The 26,582-nt window shown below is 44.4% G+C and overlaps 1 protein-coding gene across 1 annotated transcript in view; it reads left to right on the top strand.

The window, feature by feature from the left end:
- Nucleotides 1–5,327: 5,327 nt before the first annotated feature.
- LOC126534417 (uncharacterized) overlaps nt 5,328–26,582 on the top strand; it is a 62,543-nt gene continuing 41,288 nt past the window's right edge. The window contains exon 1 of the mRNA XM_055072883.2: nt 5,328–5,655. The gene's annotated coding sequence lies outside the window, so the exon portion shown is untranslated. The remainder of the gene's footprint in view (nt 5,656–26,582) is intronic.

Below are 26,582 nucleotides of genomic sequence, written 5' to 3'. Positions count from 1 at the left end.
AGATATTTTGCAAAAAGTTAGGGCAAAGAACATCTTCCCTTTTCTGCTCAATACTCAGGCCTGTCGCCTCTGCGATTGCCTTGCCCACCGCTGTAGAGCTAACTTTCTCCAAATTCAGTCCACCCCGTGGACGAATGACTATTATGATGTGTTCTTGTGGCATCGGTGGCATGCGCGACGCCTTCACAATGCGATTCTTGATTGCCGAGCCTCCGCGCCACTCACCTGCGCCCCGTCGTTCAGGCATCTCGCTTGGCGAACCGCCATCACCCAATCCAGGCCTCGTCGTAGCTCTAGATTTTCTGCTGGACACTGTCAGCCATCCCAGGTCTTCAGTAAAGTCCTCCGCCGGGAGCACTTTCCCTTCAACGTGCATTGTTGCCATGCCGCGCAAACAGCTGTCACCTTTAACTACCGATGTCCACCCACCAGTGGATCTCAAAGACATGCAGGAAACTAAAGCTCGAGAATTATGACTTCTGACCCTCGAAGGAAACTTCTAAACGTATTTTCCGATGAGGGATATGTTATTGAGCTGGCTGGTACATAACCTATTGTCATTCTCAGCCTAATTTCTATCCACTGCTGGACGAAGACCGCAGATTTTCTGTTGTCATCATACTACCTCAATCTCTGCTCTGCAGTCCATACATTGCTCCTTTCTCGCATTGTCGCCATTCTAGCGCTGTGACTCCAGTAATATCAAACACTGGCTATCTCTACGCATTGCATGAACTGCTCATCTCTTCCCTGTTCATTTCAGTTGGAATATAAACATTTACACTTGTCTACTCGCAAATGAATCCACACCGCCGACTTCCTGCAGGTCTATCAATAATACTTCGATTACTTTTCGTTCCATCGCTCATTGCGTGGTCAACAGCTTCCCCTCAAATTTCTTTGTTGGAACAAATTCTCTGGATCGCTTTCCTTCCAAAAAATACCCACAATGCATACCGTTCATGACTTGGGTTTGAGGGCCATGTGCGCGCCAACCCATTTTTATTCTGGAATTTCCTTCTCGTGATCGGAACACCCAATCACTAACTTAGCCTAGATTAATTATCACAGCTTCTGTAGGTTGGCTACCAAACATGAATTATCGCTCTCTTGCCAGGCTGTTAGCATTGCCTTAGTCTTATGTACATTAATCTTCAAACGAACTGTTAGACTTTGTTGGTGAAAATCATCAGTTATTTGTTTAAATAATCTCCAGTGTTGCTGGCATGTTGCTGGCATGTTGCTAACCAGCCTTAATACCTAATCCTTCCAAGTCTAACAGTATGAATACGTCTTCCAAATATGCAGTGAATATCACCGCAGAGTGCGTGTCTCTTTACCTGGCTTCCTTCTTCATCCGTATTGCTACGCTTTTCTTGTGAAGTATTTCAAGATATTAGTGCGGGCTTTCTCTGTTACTCTACTACGCAACGCCTCCACGATTCCTGATGTGTTTACTGTATCGATCGAATGCTTTTTTCGTAGTCTATGAAGGTCAAATAGAGGTTGGTTTTACTTTGCAGATTACGTCACTGATTATGTGCATGTGAACCACTGTTGAATATTCTCTTCTAAAGCCGCCTGTTCTCTGGGTTCCCTGGGTTCTCTGGGCGAAAAAGTTCATCGAGTGTAAGATCGCAGCGAATAGGACGTCATTGTGTCGGCGAGTTTCCCTTTTAAGAGCACACTGTGGTATAAAGATTATAAACAAGGATTGGGTGCTTCAGAAAGGCTGGCCAACGTTTCGATAGGAGGACCTATCTTCATCAAAGGCGGCCTCGTCATCCTCGGCATGTTAGTTTTAACGGATTATTAGAGTGACGTCACGAGCTGTTGTCGCTGGCGGCTGGTTATAAAGGGAGAGATTGCAAAGAAAATTAGTGCTGCCGCCTGACGTCTGCAAGCGTGCAGTGTGACACCATGAGAGTGCCAGGATATGGAAGGAAGGTCCGATTAGCATGAATGTTGTTTTCCCTAAAATACAATCGTGACGGCGTGAATAGGTGGCGGCCGCATACCGTCCAGCGAACTTCACAACTCTGCGGCAAAGTTGAGCATACGCGTTAGGTTTTGCATAGCCTCCGAGACTGAACTTCCGCTGTCTGTATATCGGACACGCTTTTTATTACAATAGCTATTATATAGACACTCCAGGCGCATTTCTGCCGTTGCCGTGATGTTCTGAATAAAGTACAAGGGAGATAACGTTGTCGCCACGCCCCGTATGCTGCATGTGCGACCGAAATCAAGCGTGCAAGGGTGAGCAGACGATTGCGGCTCAACTTCGCAAGCGCAAGGGAGGAAAGTGGATGGGAAGCACGCCGACTTCCGTCCCGCGCAAGTCACCGGAGTTCTGACATCTTTCACATGGTTTGAACTTTTGCTTACGTATTTCTTAAAACAAGGTTTTGCTCCACCTCATGTTACGGAATTATTGGTAACCTTTTTAAATGAAAATATTGATATGAAATTTTGCGCACTCATTCTTCACATAGAGATGTGTGCAACGAACTATATAGAGAAAAAGAAATTGATGAAATATTTTTGCATTTACAGCTCCTTTTGCAAATAAATCGGGTAAGGATTGACAATTCTTGTCACTTCACATAGTTTCCCGAAGATTACTTTAACTTTTATCAGATTGCATTTATATCCTAGTTCATCGCAGAGTTCTCCCATTTAGCTGCATAAATGCTGAAGCTTTAATCAACTCAGCAATTCATTAGTTACTTATCACTGCTGGCGCGACTAGCACTTTTACCTCCATTTTATCAAAAAAATTACCTGCCAAACAATAAAGTGAACCATTTTCTGCACTTCACATAATTCAATAAGTTAAATAAGAGATACTTATTCAGGAAAAAATATTATTTCAATCCTGGCTCCTGATTTAAAGAAGAAAAAGCCGGCACGTCCCACGCCCTCTGGCAATCGATGTTATGCGAAGCAGTGTGGTGCCCTTACCAAGTTAACGAAACGACCATGAGAGCACCAAGACGTGGGCGGCTGTGTCATGGCCTACATGACACGCATGTCATGACATTCATGTCATGACCTATCATTTATTTTTGTCTTACACTCTTGTCAAACTACGCCAATTGTGGTGCATACCAAGTTAACGAAGCGACTATGAGAGCACCAAGACGTGGGTGGCTGTTTCATGACCTACGTGACACGCATGTCATGACATTCATGTCATGACCTATCATTTATTTTCGTCTTACACTTTTGTCAAACCATGCCAATTGTGGTACATGAGATGCGCACGACCATAAGAGCACCATGACGTGGGCGGCTGTTTCATGGCCTACATGACACGCATGTCATGACATTCATGTCATGAACTATCATTTATTTTCGTCATACATTCTTGTCATACTATGCCAATCGTGGTACATACCACGTTAACGAAACGACCATGAGAGCACCAAGAGGTGGGCGGCTGTTTCATCACCTACGTGACACGCATGTCATGATATACATGTCATGACCTATCATTTACTTTCGTCATACATTCTTGTCATACTATGCCACTTGTGGTACATACCATGTTAACGAAACGACCATGAGATCACCAAGACATGGGCGGCTGTTTCATGACCTACGTGACACACATGTCATGATATACATGTCATGACCTATCATTTACTTTCGTCATACATTCTTGTCATACTATGCCACTTGTGGTACATACCATGTTAACGAAACGACCATGAGAGCACCAAGACGTGGGCGGCTGTTTCATGACCTACGTGACGCACATGTCATGATATACATGTCATGACCTATCATTTACTTTCGTCATACATTCTTGTCATACTATGCCACTTGTGGTACATACCATGTTAACGAAACGACCATGAGAGCACCAAGACGTAGGCGGCTGTTTCATGACTTACGCGACATGCATGTCATGATAGTCATCTCATGACCTATCATTTATCTTCGTCATACACTCTTGTCATACTATGCCAATTCTGGTACATACCAAGTTAGCTAAACGACCATGAGAGGGGCTACCGTAGCGACGATAAAGTCAAATAGCACACACACAGCCAACACCACGTGCTCGATTAATCGCTAAACGAAGTTGAATGGTACCGGCTGCCCACGAAGCTTCTAATGCGCGTCGACCGAGCTGCCGCGATATTTCGATGTAAGATTGTCATCGCATCCGGTAGTTTATTTTTGTTTGTTTTTGCTTTTTTCCCTCACCGCCCCACCTCCTCTCTCGACCTCAAGTGTGAGCCGAAAACCGTCTCTCGCAAGGAGGTTATACTAATTCGGCCAGTATTAGTATAACCTCCTTGGTCTCCAGATAGATAGATAGATAGATAGATAGATAGATAGATAGATAGATAGATAGATAGATAGATAGATAGATAGATAGATGCTGTCGAAGCGGCAAATGTTGGCCAACAAATGTTTCGCATTTAACTTCTTTTTTTTTTGCGTGCCCTACCACCTTGAAAAGCCTGTGTAACGAAGCGTCAGCTACAATGCTTCGTATCAGTTTACAAGGATGCCAGCCCTCGCCGGAATATGCGATTTCAAAACCATTGCCTGTTTTCGGCTACTGCACTGACTTTTCGTTCATGCAGCCAACAAAAGCAAAGCCTTCGACATATGCGTCAGTTACGCTGAAAAAGACATCGTTTGAGCTTGGATTTGATCTCCCTCTATTATCGGAATATAAAATTTCTGCTATAGTTAATCTCTTAAACATTGCAGCTATGAAGGGTTTTTAGCCTTACAATCACTTTCGGCATTTGCAGGTCGCAAAAGCATAGCCTTCGAGAGCTGTGTTTTTTCGAAGTCAATGGTCGTTGGATCCTCAACTTAGACAATCACCTTTGTGAGACGCAAGTTCAAATTTTCCATATTACCTATTTAGGTTCATTTTACAAAGGTTACTGATAGGAAAAGGTTTGCGGAAGAAACAGTTGGTAACAAAATTTTGTTAGTTTTTTATTGTTTCGCTAACAGTAGATCCAAAGCGTAAATGACTGGCCACAATGGTAGCTTCTAGCGGCGAAAAACTGAACGACAGTGACCACCTCAATGCCTTCTTTCTTCCGGCGTGCTCTTGGCACGACGGGTATAGGCCCTCACTGATGTGGATATAGATGCCGATGCATTCTCTGACCAATGTCTGCCGCGTGAGCTGAGAAGTTGCTTCCGGGCTCTCTCCGCTTTCCTCTTCTCCACCCGGGTCGGCTGTGAGCGCTAGTTGCGGTGGCTGCTCCAAGCTTCAATCACGTTCTCCTGCCTCCGAGATTTCAGAAGCGTCTGTCGCAATCCCGGAGGCAGGACTCGCGGTCTCTCGTCAAGCGATTGGTCGAGCGCGCGCCAGCCTAGTAATCGTCACTTCCTCCGCAACAGGAATTAGTGTCGGCAGCGAGCGCCGTCTCTCCGCGAGTACCCTGAACTACAGGAACCTCCGCTCCGATGGGAAAACTAGCGACGCGGCAGGCATCTAGTAAAGGAGGCATTGCTCTGACTCGCTTTGCCGTAGCGGGTGTAGTAAACATATGTGGTACGTTGTGCGTGTGGCGTCGCGCTGACAATCGCGAGATAAATTTTAGCTCCCGGTCTCCGTCTCCATCCGATAGCCTGCACCTCGTCCAACCGATCAGCGCCCTGAAAGAAAAAAAGGTAAGCGTGCGACGCCGGTGCTGTCGGTGAAAAGCGTCTCGCTTGGAAAAAGCACACCATCATGACTGTATTGCTCACTTGGCAGGATTCGTGCCGGCATGGAACAGCACGCGTTTGTGCCCGACGCTTCTTTAGGCCTAATAATTTTTATTTTGTCGCCACCACTTCAGACTTTACGACTGTAAGTCGCAGAGCATTAATCATTGCTTCAGTTCAGCCAGTCTCTCAGTACTGCTAAATCCGGCGAAACTAGATGAAACACGCCCGGTCTGCGCTTCAGTGCGCTTGCCGGCTAGACAGCGCTCACGCCGTTTACCTGACTGACTTTCCGGCACGGCGTCTACGTTACGTGAAAACGTGGGTGCTCCGGTTTTGGTGGCCGCAGACGTGGTCACCTCGTTGAAAAAAAAAAAAAAGCACACAATCGCCCGATCGCCAGCGGCCATCCCGACGTTAGCCACGTCGCTCCAGCGCCCGGAGGAAAGCGCTCGTTTGACCGCGCTGTCCGTCGATCCATTTCGATGCAATCTGGTCCGTCCGTGGAGGTGCGACCTCGGAGTCATGGTGGTGAGATTCGCGTTATGATTAACGCTATCAATAGAAGTGTGGCGATGTTGTTGCTCCATTGTGCGAGCCGGAGAGCTTGTTGACAGCTCCAGACCCACTCTTCCGTGCGTCTTGACGCTCACGCCGGTACACGATACAGGAGGGACCTTTGGTGTCGGTGAATCCATGGCCTTTCACTGAAGGCAATCAGAATTGCATGTTAGCTGTACTATTATTCATTTTATTTCACTGGTGTGCTCATTAGGTTAGGTCATTGTTACGTAATACGTATCGTGCCTTAATTTGTTGAGCTGTATGCGTGTTCCTTGGATTTTATTATTTCTTACTGGTACGCGAACTGGTGGCTTCGAAGTTCGAATTATGTATGCATCCTGGGACCGCCGTCGACTGCATGTGCGTTCGCTGCTTTGACGAACGAATATTTTGCGCAGTGGCATGGCAAATGTACATTCACTGCTCACAGGCTGGTATATGTTTGTTTGGTATACTTAGTGTGTGTTCGTGTTTCTTTCTCGCTATCTGTTGCTGCATATCAGCCATCTTGCAGTTCTTGGTTTTTAGGTCGTAAACAGTTGTCTCGTATCTTTATTTTTTTAATTTATCTATTTCCGCGGGCTAAGCAGACTCAGTTGACAGAACAGGTGTTGAATCCTAGTTTGAACGGGAGACTATGGTTGTTTGCAGTATTTCTGCAGTCACGCAGGCAGTTCGGTCCTCGTTAAAGTCAATGACATCGGTCAAGCGGGCTTGAAAGCGACCGTGTAGCAGCGCTCAGTCCCCATTGACACGAGCACGATCGAGAGTGCCGGTGTGACAGGGGATGCGCGTCTTTATCGTACAAACGTAAAGCGACGTTGGCTGATGTCGTGGCACACCATCGAACATCTCACAAGAAAAATATGCTATGTTAACCACAGTAATCACCGATAATAATCGCCCAGCCCGTTCATTCTCTCACCCATCACCGGATGAGAGACAAATAATGCACGGTGGGCTTACATGCCTTGCGCTTGTTTATTTACCTTGCACCTGTAACCATGGACTTTAAGAAGTGCCAGACATAAGTTGTGACACAAGCATATCTTCAAGGCTCTAATTCTAGTGGTACTCCTTGGAAAACGCCCGGAATAAATTTGTTTTTGGTATGTTGTATATATAAACTTATTATATTTTTTTTAATCGCAGAGAGCGCATAGCGTAATTTTGCCTATTCAGGTGGAACAGTCAAAGCACGTTGCAAATTGAAGCCGTACAGTGGTGAAGGCACCTCAACTGAGCAGAAAATCCTGACTTGCACCATCTTCAATGTAGCAGCCCCTAAAATCTGCTAAAATATTCATCGACGTTCTACTTAAAGTCGACCTTAACTGCTGCAGGTATCGCCTATATTTATGTCCTCTGCAGGACAAAGACCTCGCCCAGCGATCTGCAATTATCCCTGTCTTGCGCCAGCTGTAGATTCAGTAGATATACCAGCAGTCCTGCATGGAGGCCCGGCGTTGTCATGCGGTATAGGAAAACTATGTGAATACCTTGGCAAATATCTATAAAAAATTCCACAGCTACCCTAAGTCTCCGCAAGAATAGTGGAAAATACCCATCAAGAAAGCGGTCAGGCAAGGAGAGACAATCTCTCCAATGCTATTCACTGCTTGCGTAGACGTACTCAAGCTTGGCTATGGTGTTGGGCTGCCAAGCACGAGGTCGCGGGATCGAATCCCGGCCACTGCTGCCGCACGTTAAAGAACCCCAAGTGGTCCAAATAGCTTGAGCCCCCCCCATCCACTCATAATCAGAAAGTGGTTTTGTCACGTTTAACCCCATAATTTTAGATGTACGCAAACTACTCTACTATGAAGCTTTAAGAGTGAGGGTCAACGGCGAACATCTCGGCAACCAACTGTTTGGGTTGTCCTGTTCAGCAGTGCTAATGACTTGCAACAAATGATTGAGGATCTTAACCGACAAAGTGTAAGAGTAAAGTTGAAGATTAATACGCGAAGGACAGAAGTGATGTTCAGTAGCCTGGCAAGGGGCAAGGGAACGAGAAACAGAACTGTTAACTAGAACGCCATTGTAGTACTTCGCGTATATGTATACGCGATGAGCGCATTGATGAGCATATCGGATTCGTTCGCATTACCGGTCCGCGACCATGGCGCAATTCCACACTTTTTGATGCGCACGACAGCAAACTCTGTATGCCTGCTCGACTTTCCGAACTGCGCATCAAATTTGCTTTTATAACATGTCCTTCGTCGCCAACCGCTTCCCCCTTTTTCTCTCTCTCACTTTTGTGCGCCAACAGTCTACTGCCGCTGTTCTTTGCGCTTTAGCCTGTTTCACATGATGCGATTTTCGTCGCACCGGAAGTGCGATTTCCGTCGTTTGCGATGAAAATCGCAGTCGCAGTGCCGACCCCCCGATTTTCGGCTGCGACCAACCGGTTGGTCGCACAGTCGCACCGTCGCACCGATCGCTGCGATTTTCCGTCGAAATTGCGCGGAGAGCTGTCAACGGAGCTATTTCGCCGGTTTGTTTTGGAAAATGGCGTCTCGTGCGACAAGTGCAATACGCGGAGACGTGGATCGTCGAATTCGGTACGTACGCGAAGGGAGAATAAAAAAACTTGTACCGCAGATTGCATTCTCCGATTGCTATGCGTTTGTTGACACGCTACACAGCAAATTAAGTGCATTTTCACGTTTGCTTCGCACGCCTTTGCGAGTTGTCAGTGCTAGGAGGTGTTCGATCCCCAGCAGACGACGAGGTCGTCACAATTTTCTTTTGTAAAATCGCGCTTACGGAGCAGCTTGAATTATTTCAACCTCGGCAAGGGCAACTGACCAGACAGCAAAGTACCCGAAGTTTCAACGTTGCGCTGAACGCGGTACCGTTCAGTTGCATATTGTTGTCGGTTTTCAAGCATGAATTTCCCGATGCATCTTGAAAGCTTATCTTGCCTCTTATTAAATTTGACAGAGCAAAAGTGTAGGCTATCGTAATGAATTTGCTACAATAGCATTAAATCCGTGGCTTGAATAAAATATTACATGCACGTTAAGTTGCACCTCTTCTCTGGAGATTTTTTTTTTCCTGCACAGAAACCAATAAACATAGACTATGTTGCGGACTTTGTATCCTTACTGCATCTGTATGAACACTTGCTCTGCAAGGTAATTAACTGTACAGCTAGTAGATTAATTAAATTGCTTGCTATAGTGGCAAAGTGACGACGTACCCTCCTGCACAATTATGTAGAGCTCGTACAACAATGCGAAAAGCAGGCAAACGGCCTGTTCTTGTGGGGATAAACCAGTATAAAACGACACGCTGAAGAAAAGTAAATCAAAACTGTGCAGTGAAGTCAGCCAGTACAAGCAGTTCTTGCATTTTCACAGCTGATCAAGTGTGCAGAAACATTCATGCCTTACATGTTTCTAGCAAGTTTCTAATAAGTTTGTGATCACATATATTAGTGTGTAAACCCATATAACGATATCCGCTGCGATTACTATCTTTATAAGTAATGAAATACCATGCTACTTGCAAGAACATACATCACCCGAGGATTTTAGAACAAATTTCTGCATTTCAACTATACACAATATGTTGTTTATTCAATAAAAGACCACAAACTGGGCTTTTTTTGCAATGACAAACTTATTCCAAACTTTACTTACATATAGGGAAGAAAAAAAATTATAGACAGAAATATTGTTCTTCAATTTGTTCACCTGCCACTGTGGCTATAGCAATCTGCTGCTAACACAAGGCGAGGGGTTGATTTGCCAGCCATGGAAGTCGCATTTCGATGAGAGTCGTAGGTGAGAAAAAAAGCTCTTGTACTTAGGTTTAGTTCACCTTTTATTGAACCCTTACACTTCAAAATGCTATTGCATAGGGGGGCATGCTTATGCAAAATCTAACACCAATAGAAAGCAAAGGGCAGAATTGTAAAACAACCATCTTTCGTGATAATTCGAGTGTGTAAATATTCATTGCATCAATATATATTGTTCAACAGCACTGCACAAATAAGCATGATCAGGTATAGCAAGTACTCTGTCAGGAAGCTGGTTCTACAGATGTATAAATGTCAAGGCATGAATTCTCATACTACGTTGCACACATATCACAAAAAAAACCTTTTTCAAGAGTTGTCCCTTCTGGCAGATATGAGTGGGCCATAAGCAGCAGAAACTTTATTGCAGGACATTGTGTAATACCGCTTATGAAAGAATGAAGAAAGTGAAGAGGCTTTTAACAGCAGTAGCTCATGCTGCTCTAATAAGAGGAACGATGAACAAAAACATTTCTGGTAGAGCACTTAAACAGTAACTTTCTGAAAGACAGAAAATTCCAGGTGAGAGTTGGAGGTACATTAGGCCCACACACACCAACAACACAGGCATACTACAAGAAACACTACAGCCTATGGTGTATTACAGTCTATGGGAAAGCTATCTTATACAGAAATCAAGAATGATGCAACAAGCCCTCGACAACACTGCAGACTTTCTTGGCCAGTCTGGCCTCTCGCTTTCTGATAAGTCAGCTCATATCGACGTTGGAAAAAAAAGAAAGACTAGAATCAATAACTACCCCAGATTGCACATTGTGATCCACATAGCTGGACAAATATGCCCGCAAGTCAACATCCACAAATCCTCAGCTAGTGTAAGCCCATGACGGCAAAGCCAGCATGTGGGTGAAACAATTATGCAATGCCTGGGCGCAACTTCCACACCTGGTGAAAAGAATAATCTCGAAATAATGGGGGTGGACGAGTGGATACTATAGAAAATCGCAGATGCTGTGCTTGTGTCCAAGGTGTGGTACGGTATGCATTACCAGCAGCACACAAAAAAGACAACTCATCGAATACAGGCATCAGGTAGTAATAACAGGTCTTTCCAACTGTACCATGCTTGAAGACCTCTATGAGAAAGAGCTAACGAACAAGCACCTAGACAGAGTAGAGTTGCAGCCTGCAGCACAAATTCTTTGTCTCAAGAGCTCAAAACCTCGTCCCAAGATACTATGCCAGCTAGCATATGAGATGCAAAGACGACTACCCCTCCCTTCAGAAACACAACCTCGGGAGTACCTGAACTTGAAACACAACAGGCCCATACTGTGGAATATGGGGGCAAACAATTAGGCCAGGAGACTGTTCGCAACTGCCAAACACACAGAGGAGGTTGCTAATCATGAAGATGCAAGCAAACATAAGGCACATATAGTACACTGATCTGGCAATAGCAGTGTAACAGTAGTATGACACTACATAAACTTAAACCCCATATAAGTGAGTACCATTCCAGGTCATCCTACACCTACAAAAGCTGAACTGAAAACAATCAAAGCAGCACTTGTAGTGCAGATTACACCCTGCACAACACCCTGTATGGATTCACCATAAACTGTCTGGGCCTGCACATCACACAAGATTGTTAGGAAAATCAGGAGATTGACCCGCGACTTGCAAGCACATGGCCAGAAATTAAATTACAGGATACATAGCCATGCAGATATTCCAGGACACAAGCGGGCTTATAAGCCCGACATATTAACTGAAAACTGGACGAGTTTGTGTGTATTCATTAATAACTAAAGTGCAACAGATACACAACAGACAAGAACGAAGCGCTCTGTGTGTTCACTTTGTTCCTGTCCATTGCATTTCTGTTGCACTATAGTTAATGAATTCATAAGGCTGCACAGGAGAAGAATGATACCTCTGCCCAAGAGCCCGATCTCACATCCAAATCCACGCGTGTGCACACACACACACACACACACACAAATGTTGCAAGAGTGCATAGCATGAAGCAGTATCAACAGGATGACACTAGATATGGATGAGGACTAACTTTCAACTGAGGTTCATTTGTAAAAATGTGGCGAGTTATATAAATTACCAGAAAAAAAAAGGACGATGAGCAAAACGAGAACAAGGTGAAAGCAGGAGCCAACGTTTCGACAAGTGGACTTGTCTTCTTCAAGGTCCACGTGTAGAAACGTTGGCTCCTACTTTCACCTTGTTCTCATGTTGCTCATCGTCTTGAATTTCCATCTCCTGCCTTCCCCGAGTTTTCCCCAGAAAAAGAAAGACATCTTTGAAGGATAGATAAAAATTGGTGCTTGATGCAGCCAAACATAAATAAATATGCTACAGAAAGAAAATAGAGAAAAATTCCAAGTGCAGGAAAAAATCACTACAATTGCCAATCCTGCATGCTGGCACCTTTCAAGAAACACTGTTGTTATTCCAATAGACAGACTGACAGCTTGCTTATGCAAGCACATGCTTCCAGTTCCATGCCATTGGGAAAAAGATGAGTTTCCTGGAAGGTAGCCTCATGCACACTTGGTGATCACAATGTTTTTTCCCTGGACTTGTATATCTATATGTATTTTCTCCTTTTCCTGCTTTTATGTTTGGTTTCATCAAGCACTAGTCTTTATCAGGTTTTATTGCTGTACTACTTTGTGGTAACCTTTATAGATCACTGCATTTTCACACTAAACCTTTTAATTAGAAGTTAGCATACCCCGTTCTTACTGCTTCACACTGTACATTCTTGCTACATTGGCCAAATAAAAGATTTTATAAGGTATCATGAGGGCCATTAAAGTGACTTGTTGCAGTCTAAAAAAAAATGAATAGCCTGGCTGCAAATGGCACCAGAGAACACATAGGACAAACAAGAAAACCGAGATGATCTAACAACCAAAAGTTTAATGTACACACCGAGTAAATGCTCGCTGACAAGCAATAGACTGAACATACACAAAAAGGAGAAGCAAAAATGAATGTGCGTTTCCTGACAGGAAATGCATCCATTTCTAACGGAGGCCGTGCTGACAAGATTAACCCAGCATTTTTAGAGTTACAGCTTCCGTAATTTCTCTAGGCAGCCGATCTGCACAGAATGCTAGCTTCTTCCTCTACAATGCATGCTCAGATGTGGAGAGTGCATTGTAGAGGAAGAAGCTAGCATTCCGTGGAGATCGGCTGCCTAGAGAAATTATGGATGCTGTAGATGCAAATACACAGGGAGAATCTTGTGTCAGCATGGCCGCTGTTACACTTTCAGAGATGGGTGCGTTTCCTGTTGGGATCTGTATGGACACACATCAGATCTTGCTTCTGCTTTTTGTGTAAATTCGATTTATTGCTTGTCGAACAGCATTTACTCGGCATGTTCAATAAACTTTCATTTGTTAATACACCTAATGATTGTCTTGGTCTCTAGCAGAAAGGCGTTCATTCTTTTTACAGTGAAGCTGTATATGCCTAGGCGAAACACTCATGGTCCGATCCCAAAAACCCTAGTGTAGGGGTATGAGCCATTGCATTCGTCTTGCATGATGGACGGGGACATTTCTTGTTGGGTAGACATAGAAATGCTTATGCATTTCAAACATACATTATATCAGCGTATTATTGCAGGGAAGGGACACAGAGGGGGATGGGGTTAAGACAAGATCATGATGTCATTATTATCACAGCAAAGGTGTGGTGGGCCATTGGCTAGACAGATAGTGACGTCGTTTCTCTCTAGCAGCAGAGCGCGCGTGCAGCAGTCTCTCCGACTTCCCAATAGGTTCGAAAATGTGTCCCTGTATTTAATTAAATGAAATGTGCAGCCCCGGTGTGTCACTTGGTAACTACAGTGCATAACTGAGTCGTAAACATTATGATTAACGCATTACAAAACACAAGTGCGTAACATAATTCAGAAAGACTTTGATGGACCCGCTGGATTAACACAATGAACCACTCCATTGCACTTTCTATGATGGTGATCTTGCAAAGTGCAATGTGTGGCATTCCAAATAAAGAATGTGATAAACCCAAGCCAAACATGTGCATAACCTCATTAAGAAACGCAGACATAACCAATAATATAGAAAGACTTGAATAAACCATTGGAATTAACCCAGTGATAAACACCGGGGCTGCACATTTCAGCTTTGCTGGTTCACCGTCTCTACAGGGTGCATGGGCAGTAACTTTTTCTGTTATTGTTTGTTAAGTATTGTATAATGTTGCGCCAGTAAAACACGTTGGGCTAGTTGGTGCAATTTATTGGTACTGCTTTTTTTGCTGGTTTTTTTCTTAATGTTGTGCCCTTCTTCCTTTTGTAACAACTTTTTTATTCCCCCTTGCATAATACTCCAACCTTGCAGCCTGCGAGGTATATAAATAAATAAGTACATAAGCACGTCATGCATTCATTTTGTGCGTGGAACAAAAACACATTGATAAGCTTAGACATATAGTCATTGCTTCACACTTTCGAAATGAATAATTATAGCTTGCTATCGACATTGAAGCAGCCTTTCGACAGCTAGAAAAGGAATCAGTTTTTCCAGCTCTGAACATTGAATTGCAGGAAATGCAAGCAGGCATAAAATTCTGCCAATATAATCTGTTTAGGAATACCAAATTGGAATAAACATTGAGGCTTGCATTTGTACTTTCTCTGGCTGAGCAATCTAGTTTGAAATGACTCCCATAAGCATGTCGTAACAATGTTGATCTAATACAGGTTAAATGCATGACTAGCTTAAGAAATCTGGATGATTGCTATATATTACAGTGAAGAAACTATAATATCTAATAACAGTAGTAATATAATAATAATATTTATTTCCACAAAGGCTAACCGTGAGAGGCGTGCGAGGCTGAGCAGAAAGCTGAAAAATTCTACGGCAAGTGCGCCTGCCGTGGGCCTACGATCCTGCATTACGAATAGCGCGTATTGATATGGTCTTCTTGTTAGAAGTTCCAAGTATACTACCAGCGCGAGACACGGGACAACAAAGTGGACGAGAAGCGTGTCTTTTAGAATGCTATGCTACAACGTACAGGTTTCTACACAAGTGACGGTAACTGCTCGAAACATTTGATGCGTCGGCTTTTGCGCCTTTAGAAATATTTAGAGAGGGCTCCCATATATATATTCGCAGCGCAAGCACGGCGATGGACGAACCAGGCTAGCGCTAAGGTTGAATTTCACAACACGATTTTCATTCCACGTCGTAATCACACAGATCGTTTGAGGCTTCGTTCAGGGGCACACGCGGGCGTTCGGGTTGGTGCTTCTTGTTGCGTTTGGCGTAAGAATATGGCTAGGAGCAGGCACCACATATGCGCAATGACGGGCAATATACACGCATAATTTCTCCAGAAGCTGACGCCGAGCACGGGTAGCGCGAGGATCTTGTTGGGCTGACACGACAACTTCGTGGCAGCCGAATTCCGAATACTGCATATACGGTGAGGGTAGCTATATGAACTTGTGGATAGGTCATCTTGTAGATTGTTGTAGCGCAGGCAGAACGAAACGGTCATAGAATGTAGATAAGACAACACACAGCGCTGAACCAACTGCGAACAGCTGTTTACGTGCGCGATGTCGCACTGAACTACAGAAACCGCCGTCGCGCACCCCAAGACAAATCTTAACTAACGTTTTTAAATTAGTAAACGTACACATTATTTGCTTCTAATCAAGAGAAGTCAATAATATTATAATGTAAACGTTTTATTCACTACAATAAAAGAATTATGCAGCGTGTGCCACGAAGCCTGGCAGTAAGCAACCCTGGGCGTCGCACCAGTCGCATTGTTGAAATCGCAATCATGTGAAATGAGCCCTCAAAAAATCGCATTGCGACGCGTGCGACAGCACCGATTTTCGTCGTTGCAGTCGCAGCATGTGAAACAGCCTTTTGGCGTCAGCGAAAATCCGCCTGCAGCCGTTCATTTCCCGGAGCTTCGGGGCGATTGCCTACTGCACGCAACACCCGCTGCTCGTAAAGCACTCTGCCGTCGCCGATTCTCTGCTCAGTTTTCGGAAACTCAGGCACGCGCCACCTGTTCGTATCGCACGTCACGCTTTCGCTCTTCCGGCGTTGCGACGGCCGAAATCCGTGCAGTGTTGCTGAAGGCAGATCTCGCGTCAGCTGAGCCGACCGAAGTCTTGTGCGTACTCCGACGATGAGTATTTTAGCTTTGCACGTTCAGTAGGAACCTGATACCTACGCATTAGATCTCGCAGACGACCGAACCACGCCTTCTCAACAGCGAAGCGAAAGACTCGGCTCTCCATCAGTGATCGCAGTTGCCGTATCATCGGTTGTCAGTGCGCTGGCACAACACCCTCTAGAGTTGGCTGACACCCGCTCGTGAACCCTTTCTTACGTGCGCCTGGCGGCTAGGCGCACGTGCCTCTTTTGCGCGGACTTCGCCCTCTATTTGACGCTTGCGCCGTACCCTGAACACAACAGTGCATCGTTTCAGCGATATCTGGCCCCGTGCCTTCCGTGCGGCGCCGGTTTTTCCTTCATCCGCAGCATTCGAAAAAACCGGCCTGCTTTTCTACTGGAATCGCACGATAGCTGCGTGCGGCGACGGCCTCCGCTTCTGTTGCTGCTTGCGTCGAACACGCGCGCGGAGGCGACATGCCGACCGACGTATTAGCCCACACACACACTGTACTGCTGGCACGGATCGAGGTCGTCGAAGCGCGCACAGGTTTCGCTGTAGCTCTCTCTCTTTTTTTTTTAATTTGCCCCCATCGGGCTACCTGTGCTCTGCCGCTGTACCGTGTCCTGTGCGCTTTCTTTCTTTTGTTTTTTTCTCGTAGCTCGTCGTTCGACGCGCGCTCCCGTCTTGTCAAGGACTCGTCGCGTGTTCGCCGCGGAAACGCGCTCAATCGTCACATGCGCGTGCGAAGAAAAAAAGTGGAGCAGACGGCCGCTGGCAGACAACGCGTTACAACGGAGGTTGTCGGGGGAGACTGCCTTTTCCCAGCTGTACTCTATGGGCCTACATGAATTAGGGCCAGAGGTCATCTCGCAGAAGTGTTTTCTTCGGCGACTCGAGAGCAACGAGACGGTTGGTTGGGCGCGGCTAATTTGGTATGAGTGAGGATAGGCACGGGGAAAGGAGGAGCGAGGACGCGGAAATTGGCCGAAATGCGGGCCGCGGTCGCCGACCCCCGCGCGATATACTACCGGCGGTTTTAGCGCGTGCGCAGACGGCTAGCGAGGAGATTTAGAAACGCGTCCATTGTCGTAGCTGGCCGACAGAAGTGCTCCGCGCATGCGGTCAGGCGTACGTGAGCAGTCTGGCTTGCGAGTCGATTGACGTCGTCTTCCGAAAGGGTTGCAGACCGCGACTGTCGCTACGGCAGGTCGAACGTGAAGCAGAGGGGGTCGTACCTTCGAAAAACGTCAACACGTCGCTTGTGTGTCACTGAGTTCGTTGCGCTCCGTGCCAACGCTTCGTAGTCGTGGTCATTATCGACGTTGCAACGACAGAAATAATGTAGAAGCAGCATTGGAATGAGAAGGGCTAGTGGTGGGTGTTCGTAGTGGACCGATCTTGAAGCGCACCAGCACACACTCAAAAACACAATGGAACAAAGAAATGCAGCAGTTACAACGAGTTGGAATCAATATACGGTGAAGCTTTGTGTGAGTGCATAAAGAGTCGAAACAAGAGTTCGTGTTTTGTGAATGTCCGCACAAAGTGTCATGGAAGTCTTTATTCAAGCATTGCAGAGAGCCTGATAATGCAGTGTCGCTGATGGACAGATGGATGGATAGATGGATGCTTTGAGCGTACCCTTTGGAATGGGGCGCTGGATTGCGCCACCAAGTTCTTGTTATTATATTGCCTAATGTCCTACCTATGTCGAAAGGAAAAAAAAAAACCACGATGAATTTCCTATAACCAATGTTTCTGAACCCCTATTGTGAACTTTCTTTTTGCACGTCTCCGTTGTTTGTTGTTTCCCTACTTCCACCAATCTTCCAGTCGCCGCTTCCTAATCTATATAACAGACATGTTTACTTTCCCCCTGCTCTCGCTGAACGCAAGCGCTTCAAGGCAGCCAGAGATGGCTTAATCGACCGCTGGGCAGATATCTTCACATTTAATGAAACATGCTCCATAGTGTCCCTAGCTTTACCGCAGCAAGCACATGCTTCTTCTCCTTTAGATCTTGCTTTATAAGTGCCTGTTCTAAGGCATCCTGATCTCGCTTCAAAAAGTATTGAGCTTCTCTTTGAGTTGTCATTAATTGTTTCTTTCCTGATTTCGTTTTTTTCTCTTAAGTAGTTACTCATGGCAAGTTTCTTTTCTATTGCCACCACTATTGACATTATCTATATTCTATTTTCTATTGACATTATCTCAGCCTCTCTGACTTTCCGCTTGACGTTCTTTGTAGCCATGTTGCTCATATCTAGTTTTTCTGCTGAACCGTGAATCAATGTTTTTTCCTATACAAATACCTGAAGACTCTCCCAGCCCATTTACTTTCTTCCATATTTCTCATTTGTTCTTCATAATCAATTTTGCTCTGAGCTTCTCTCACTTCAAAGCTTGACCAGCTCCTATCACCCTGCACAGCTTCATTTGTAGTCATGCCGTGAGCACCCAAAGCGAGGCGTCCCATTGTCCTTTGGTTGCCGTCGATTCCTGATTGTACACTTGATTTCAAGCAAACAACTGCATTTCCACCTGTATGTCCTGGAACCATTACACCTTTCCACATACCGTGGAGTACATCGTACCTATTTTATCAGCATAGCGCTCTGTGTTTCATTGCTGTCACATTCCTCTGTCAGTTTGCTACTATTGTTTATTCCTGTGTTTCCACTTATCTGTAGCCTTCATTTATCCGTGCACCAAGGTATTTATATTCTTCTCCCCGAGGTATTTTCTAGCCCTGAATTGACACTGTCTGTTCACTGTTTTCATTGAATACCATAACACCTGAGGTCATTCGCAAGAACTTGTTGCTCTTAAGAAACGAAGCTGCTCAGATTATTACTTCTTGCCATGAAGTTCTGAAAGGAATTAACACTGTAATGACATAAATGCAGCCTCCAAAAATGTGTGAGTACGATTGAGCTAATACGAAATTTTGCTTGCACTAACTATGCACACGATTCATCGTCTACAGTGAGGGACTAACAGCATGCATGTAAGTTCTCTGCACTGCTTAACATGGGCAACCAACAATGTAGTGTAAACGTCTTCATTTTTGCACAAAAATCAAGCAATCGTTCGAGACAATCTCGGCAAGGGAAAAAAAAAAAGGATTGCAAAGTCGCACAAAAATAACGAAGTGAAGGTAAAGAAACACTCTGTGTAGGTTAGCAGTAAACAAAAATAATGTTTCATATGGAAGAGTAAGAAAAGGAAATTGCGAAGACTATGAACAAAGGTAAGCACACGGTATCACTAAAAAATTAACATGGTTTGGGTGCTGCTGGGCCTTGTGCATTATGATGAAATTAAGAGTCTGCTGACAAAACTTATGAAATCTTTTAAGAAATTATGCCTCCAGGTATTAACAAAGATACAGTTCTTGCCTCATGTAGAACAGCTTGTTTCAACGCGACGAAGTCCTTTTTTTCAACATTGTGAAACTACGGCTAACAATCGCATGATGTCTGTATTTCCTTAAGGAATTGAAAATAGTGCAATTCCTTTTTCTAGTCTGCTGCTGCAATAAAAACACACAGCAGCAAAGCATTCTCCTAGCAAACAAAGCTTGATAAGCCTGACTCACAGGCTCTTCACATCCGGCTCTTCGGTGACTGATAATAAATAAAAAACAGACAAAACAACTTTCATGGCGTCTTTGTGATGTGAAAGTCGGGTGAGGGAGCGGTCTCCTCCACTGCACCCAATGAGCATACTGGAAGCATGACACCTCGGCACAGTAAGGTTTCAGCACAAGACTGTGGTCACAAGAGAAGCACTCAAAAGTGCAGCCCAGTGTGTTTTGTTGAATAGTAACCTCGCAGATCACGATTGTTGAAAATTGGTAGAAAAGGTTGTCCCCAATTGAAGACAGTTGTCGTGTTGTAGTAATGTAGGGGAGAGCTTGGCGTTTTTTTTTCTTCCTGAGTCATCTGATGATAACATTCTCTTCATGTTGCCATGTAGCATATCTTTTTTTAAATTCTGCTTGTCATTTTCAGCTGCAGTTTGCTTATGCAGAAAGTGCTACTAATGCCAGTGAAAGCTTAGTATTGACCAATAAATCTGAGATTCATGTAAGCACAACGAACCACAGTGAGACCACATGGTACATGCCTGCAGTGTTTATCTCATCCACAGGACTGCCAGCTACACCTTGCATTGTGTGCTGCTGCCGTATTCTCCGTTTGTCACTACTATGAATATCACTTTCAGTGCACAGTAATTGCTTAAATCAATGGAGTGCATGGCAGTGGCTGCTGCACCACACAAGAATTATGCAGATCCAACACACACACTGGAATATGCTTGGAGCAAAGCTTTCGTGAAGTGGTTAAATAAATACTATGAAACTAAATGTGATTGATACACCTGTCTTATGCAGCATATAATCTCATGCTTTGTTTATGTATTACACTGTTCATGCCGAAATGTGAACAGCCGTACATGTGATTGCACACTGTGGGGCAAGGATGAAGGTGATGTTTGACCTTTGTGGAGGCAGTAATGGCGAGGAGACATTGGCGGAAAGTTTTCACTCTTCCGAGGGGGGGGTGCGGGTAGGAGGGGGCCCGACTAGCTTTCCGAACCCCATCCATAAGTAAATACACAAATAAATAGATAAATAAATGTGTGTCTGTTTTAAGATTAGTCTAAAGAAGACAATCCCAGTTACTTTCTTAACAAAACCTCCTTTTATGCCTTGAAGCACAGAAGTAACTGGAACGCGATTGCATTTCTCTGCAAAGTGCGGGAATTATTATTTCGAAACTGGTGTCATCTGGAAAATTCGTTCCAAGTGAATCCACCTTGTGAACTCCGCAGCTAGAATTTGTAAATTGCAATATGGGCCGTAAAGTAATTAGTTAAAAACTGCATTAGTGTTTTTTGGCTAATTAGTCATGCATTTTAATTTTTTTGCATGTCCGCCTGTTCGAGTAGATCAGTTCATGGACTAGAATTGTGGTATCTGCCACAGGCACCCTTTAAAAATTTTGGAAGTGTTCGCTGAAATATTCGATGTGCGGGTATATATATATATATATATATATAACAACTGTATTTGAAGAAACTGTGTGTAACCTTGAAGGATTGTTTACTGAAGTAACTGCCTTATATGAGCACTTACAAGACAGCATAGTAGGAGACAGCTCAATATCACAGCCCGAGTGCCCTTGCACCACCAAGAGACTGGAGTCTCTTGGATGAGCCATACCACAAGTAATGCCATTAAACATGTTAAGAAGATGTGTTTTGTGTGTATTAAGTCATACAAATACGCATAAATGAAAAAGCCATGTAACACCTTCTGAAAGTTTTAATACACAAAGATGCAATCAAGAAATCTTTTCTTGACGAAAAGTCATTTGAGAAGATGCGACATAACATATATAAAAGTTATGCAATATATAATAACTTCTGAACACAACTTATGACTTCAATTATTAGCTTAAAGCAATGCAACTCCATAACACAATAGCTTAATTACATGTCAAAGCATGCCTTATGCCATTGGTTTCATCCATTTCCCGGCGGCAGAATAAACAATTATATAGTAATTAATTATCGGGCACACAAATAAAGGACTATATTAACGAATAAATTATAAGACAGCGATATCTAAACAGGGCGAAAGGACGCGAGAGCAAGTAGGAACAGCCTGGATTGTGTTAGTGAGCATCTGATAAAGCATATGAAGAACAAAAATTAATCAGGAAAATGCATAGCATAAACTAGGAGTTTTACATATAGTGCAACGAAGCGCCTTTGCGTACCCAAAAGGCCTCGCCTTGCTTGCGCTGTTATGTACCCCATATTTGTTCCTTTGTATAACTTTTGCATTGTTTTCTGAGCCAGGTGGTTTGCTTGAAGCTTGCCTCACTTCCCTAAGGCTTCCTTCACCATCTCGTCACCTTGTATTAGCCCCTGATGACTTTTGCCAACCTCATGTTGCCTTACTGTAAAGAAGCAATCTCTCTGTAAAACTGGCGCCCTGAACAGAACGGATCAGAGCTGTTCAATAGGTCCCCACTCTTTTCTTTTTTCAAGACTTATTGCCACACAACATTCATGAAGGCACACCCCTCCGTTAGAATGGGAGCAAACAATTTTCTGAATCAGTTAGTTATGCCAAATGCACAAGGCAGCCACGAAGAACCATGTGTGATAGCGCGCATATGATATTATAGTTCAACGCAAGTCAAGCTATCGTGACGACGCACTTCGCATTGCATTCTTGTTCATGGAGCTTATTGTTACAGTGAACCTCTGCTAAAGACTCCTCCAAAGATTTGAAGAGATACGCATTAATAACGGAGGACTTCAGTCACCAGTTCTGGCCTATCAGATCCCGGACGACCGTTGTGAGCGTGAGCAAGCACTCGCTTAATTTCACAGGTGAGATGAGGGCCAGGACACGATGCTACTACCTCGTGGAAAACAGTGAGAAAGTTCTCGACACTAATTCCAAAGTTGTGCACACGAAAAGGACAACGGACACAATGGTGCTTCCCTTCGTTTTTATATCTCATTATTCCCTTGCTCAAACGTTAAGATGCCTCCTGGTAATGTTCGCAAGACACCACTGGATGGCGCAGTGGCGGCGCTAAGCTTAGGCATTGACTTAGGGTTCTTGCAAGGCTCAGAAGGGTAGGCAGCGGCGCATGTGCATAGCACAAGACTTCAATGTCCGGTAACTTGATAAAGCATTTGCTTTGGAGGGGGCCATGGAGGGCGAATAATTGTATCTTTTCTCCTTGTTTGTAATAATTCCTCATGGCTGTCTGTGCACCTGAGGAGTACTACATCCGCTGGCCATGTGCCCCGTGTCACAGAAAATCCAGTGTCAGTGTCAGCTTCGGCATCTGGCGCCGGCGTCTCCGTGAGCGAAAATTTCCATATACAAGGGTTGATCCAGAAATAAGTTTCCCAAAAAGCTCCAGCCACATGGGAAGGTGCGAGGCGAAATCCAGCAACACTGTTGTGCGCTGCTGTTCCCCCACTCTCGATTCCCCCCGGCCGCGCTTTCCTGAGCCACTCATTTTTGGCTCAGCAGCTGTCTGATATGGAGGTTCCCATTGTTGATCCCGCCAAGTGCGAGATTCATTCCGTAATTCTCTGTTTGCACACCAAAGGGACTCTACCCGTGGATATTCGTCAGTCGACAGAGGTGTGTGGCGACAAGTGTATGTCCGTTCGACACGTCCGAAAGTGGTGCAGGGAGTTTAGTGCTGGTCAAAAGGAAGTCCACGATGAAGAATGGAGTGGAAGACCATCAGTTATGGAGGCAGTTATCGAGATCGTCCAACACAAGTGCTTCAAAGATCACCGTCCGTGAACTTGTTGCTCAGATTCCTGGGAGTTCTTACGGTACAGTGGAAAGAGTTTTGAATGAAAAATCAGGGTATCACAAGTGTTGTGCTCGATGGGTACCACAGCTGTTGACATCAAACCACAAGGAGAAACGTCTTGACTGTGCTCGCCAGTTTCTTCAAAAGTGTCAAGCAGATAAGGAAGGATTGTAGGACTCCATTGTGGGACTCCATTATGGGAGATGAAACGTAGGTTTTTCATTTCACTCCCGAAACGAAACAAAAATCCAAACAGTGGCGTCACCCAGAGTCACCAATCGCAGGGCAGTTCAAACAAACTCCTCCTGCTGGCAAAGTCATGGCCAGTGTTTTTTGCGGTCGTAATTGGTTACTGCTGATCGATTTCATGGAACGTGGGACAACAATGAACTCGGACAGTTATTGTGCAACACTAAGAAAACTCAGGCAAGCTATCCAGAACTGCCGGCGAGGACGACTGGCAGCCGGTGTAATGCTGCTTCACGACAACGCCCAAGCTTGCGTCTCCCGTCAAACCCAGGAACTTTTGACAAAATTCGGGTGGACTGTCATGCCCCACCCACTGTATAGTCCAGACCTTGCACCTAGTGATTATCACTTGTTCCCCAAGTTAAAGGAACATTTGAGTGGCTAATGCTTCAGAAGCAACGATGAAGTCATAGAAGTGAAACGCTTCCTCAGTGGGTTGGCGGGGGAGTTCTGCGACATTGGGATACAGAAATTGGAGCACCGTCTACAAAAATGCTTAGAAAAAGATCCCAGTTGTGTAGAAAAATAGAGCAAAGTTTCATCTATCCAATGATGTAAATTTCTATGAGAATAAGCAATGTTGTCTATTTCTAAAATTGATGGGAACCTTGTTTCTGGATCAACGCTTGTATATTTAAGTATATGTATATGCCACACCTTGCTATATGACATGCAATATATGTGGGTTGTATCGCAACACCATTCTATCACTAAAGTTGCTCATACATTGTCTTCCATTCTTGACAAAGTTATTCCTCAGAATTTTGACAATGACAGCCCGCAAACAAATGTCGTGAAACAAAACACCAACAGTGCAAGACGTTTATGTTAAATCTTTTTCGACTGAGATATTCAAAGTGAGAAACAAAAACAGAAACCTAAAAATGATTTAATGTTTTGGGTGGAGCTTTGCACAACCTTTGGGATAGGCCCACGCAAGAGGCCGCATTACTACCAGAAAGCTCACCTTGATGCATAGCGTTTGTCACCAGCATTTCCCGGTAAACATTCATTAGAACTACATAAGCTGTAGCTGCCAGGAAGCATGGGAAGGAGGCAGGGATGTTTGAATGCTATCGTGTTACACACTTAAAGGCGGAGCTTAAGCGGCCGCCAAATTTTTTAGGATGAAAAAGTGCGCCAAGCAATTTGAAACAAAGGGAATATACAGCAACATGTTCATTCTATCGGCATCGGCTATCCATACTGTTAGAAATAATTATTAGTTGGCTACCTCCTTCTTTTGAGAAATATAATAAGCTTTGTCCTGTCTATATATTTAAATATATTGTATTTGTGCATCGTGTTCACAGTAGAAATAAAAAAAATTTTCAAGTTAAAGAATATGGATAAAGTAGCTGCTGCTGGTGCTGCTAATGCACTTGTTCTCTTATCAGGATTTGCAGATATAAAATGAAAGTATGAATTAAAAGCTGTGCACATCCGCACCGAGAATGATGCAGTAAGCTTTTAGACACAATAAAACTTTAAGTGAAAAAGTAGAAGCAACTCGAAAGAAACTGCAAATGATATGAGTGACAGAACTTTGGTCATTACAATTTCCCCCCCCTGCCCCACTTCCCGGAAAACTTCGGAGGAGGCTTTGCCCCGCGGAGGGGGTTCTGCCTCAGAGCCCCCTTTATATGTAGCTGCGTCTGTAGCCAAATGGAAACTGGCACACGCACATATTCTTTAGTGTGAACGTGCTCTGGTGGACATGCACGCTGAGGCATATGTGGAACACATGCCAAGCGTCTGAAAAAGCTACTTGGTGCTGGCACAGTAGAAGTATGTGTGCAATTGTGGCCTGATGGTTAGAACATTGTGCTGGAACATTGTGGTTTGATGCTAGGCTCATATTACAGCGGAGCTGTTAAGGACTACTTTCCTCACTATCATGTCCACGTGTAGGAAAAAAAAATCCTGAAGATAGTGCAGCGCTGGGCTGACCCACGATGGAGGTGAAGCAAGCGTTAAGCACTCCCCATGTGTGAGCATTAACACTCCCCACACGTGAGCAGATTCCAAAGATAGTGCTACGCTGGGCCAACCCGCAGCGGAGGTGCAGTTTGCCATTAAGGGGCCCACAAACACAGCTTTGCTGGTAATCCTTCACAGAGTGAAAAGACACTGAGTTTTCTCTCTCTCTCTCTCTTTCTCTCTCTCTCTGTAGGAGCTATTTAGCAAGATAACAGCAGCAATTATCGACAAAGTCTGGAAGGATTCAACAAGAACGCATCACTTTAAAAGTGAAATATCTCTGAAAGTTAGCGACTGAAAATACAGCTCCAGGGTCCAGCTTTTGGAGCCGCCACTCAGCAACCTTTGTGCGCAGGAACATTTGAATCATGTCTTTAAATGCATTAAGTTTGCTTTTGTTCAATTCCCATTAACAATAATTTGGTTGCAGATATCACCTCTGAAAATCATCTCAACAAGACAAAAAAGCATTTCTGACCTAAATAAAGGAGTCTCAGAATCTAATAAAGCTAGTAAAGGTCATTTATGAGTGGGGCTGCTTCTCTGCTTCCATTGCTAATTTGACTGATAGGGCTTAACATTCCAATGATGCTGCCCTTTTCCCTGCGAGAGACATTATAATGTAGGGTTGCGGATTGGCTTTCACCAGCTGTGGTTGTTCTTTGAACCATTAAGAATGGGTCATAAACGTGCCTTAAGTAAGTACTTATGTTGTATTAAAATGTACAAAATACACTAAGGGTTGTGATTCTTGAGGAAAAGAA

Source organism: Dermacentor andersoni, chromosome 7, assembly GCF_023375885.2.
Source record: "Dermacentor andersoni chromosome 7, qqDerAnde1_hic_scaffold, whole genome shotgun sequence".
In the NCBI taxonomy this organism is placed as follows: domain Eukaryota; kingdom Metazoa; phylum Arthropoda; class Arachnida; order Ixodida; family Ixodidae; genus Dermacentor; species Dermacentor andersoni.
Note: the sequence above shows the minus strand (reverse complement) of the source record. Positions and strands in the feature narration are given on the sequence as shown.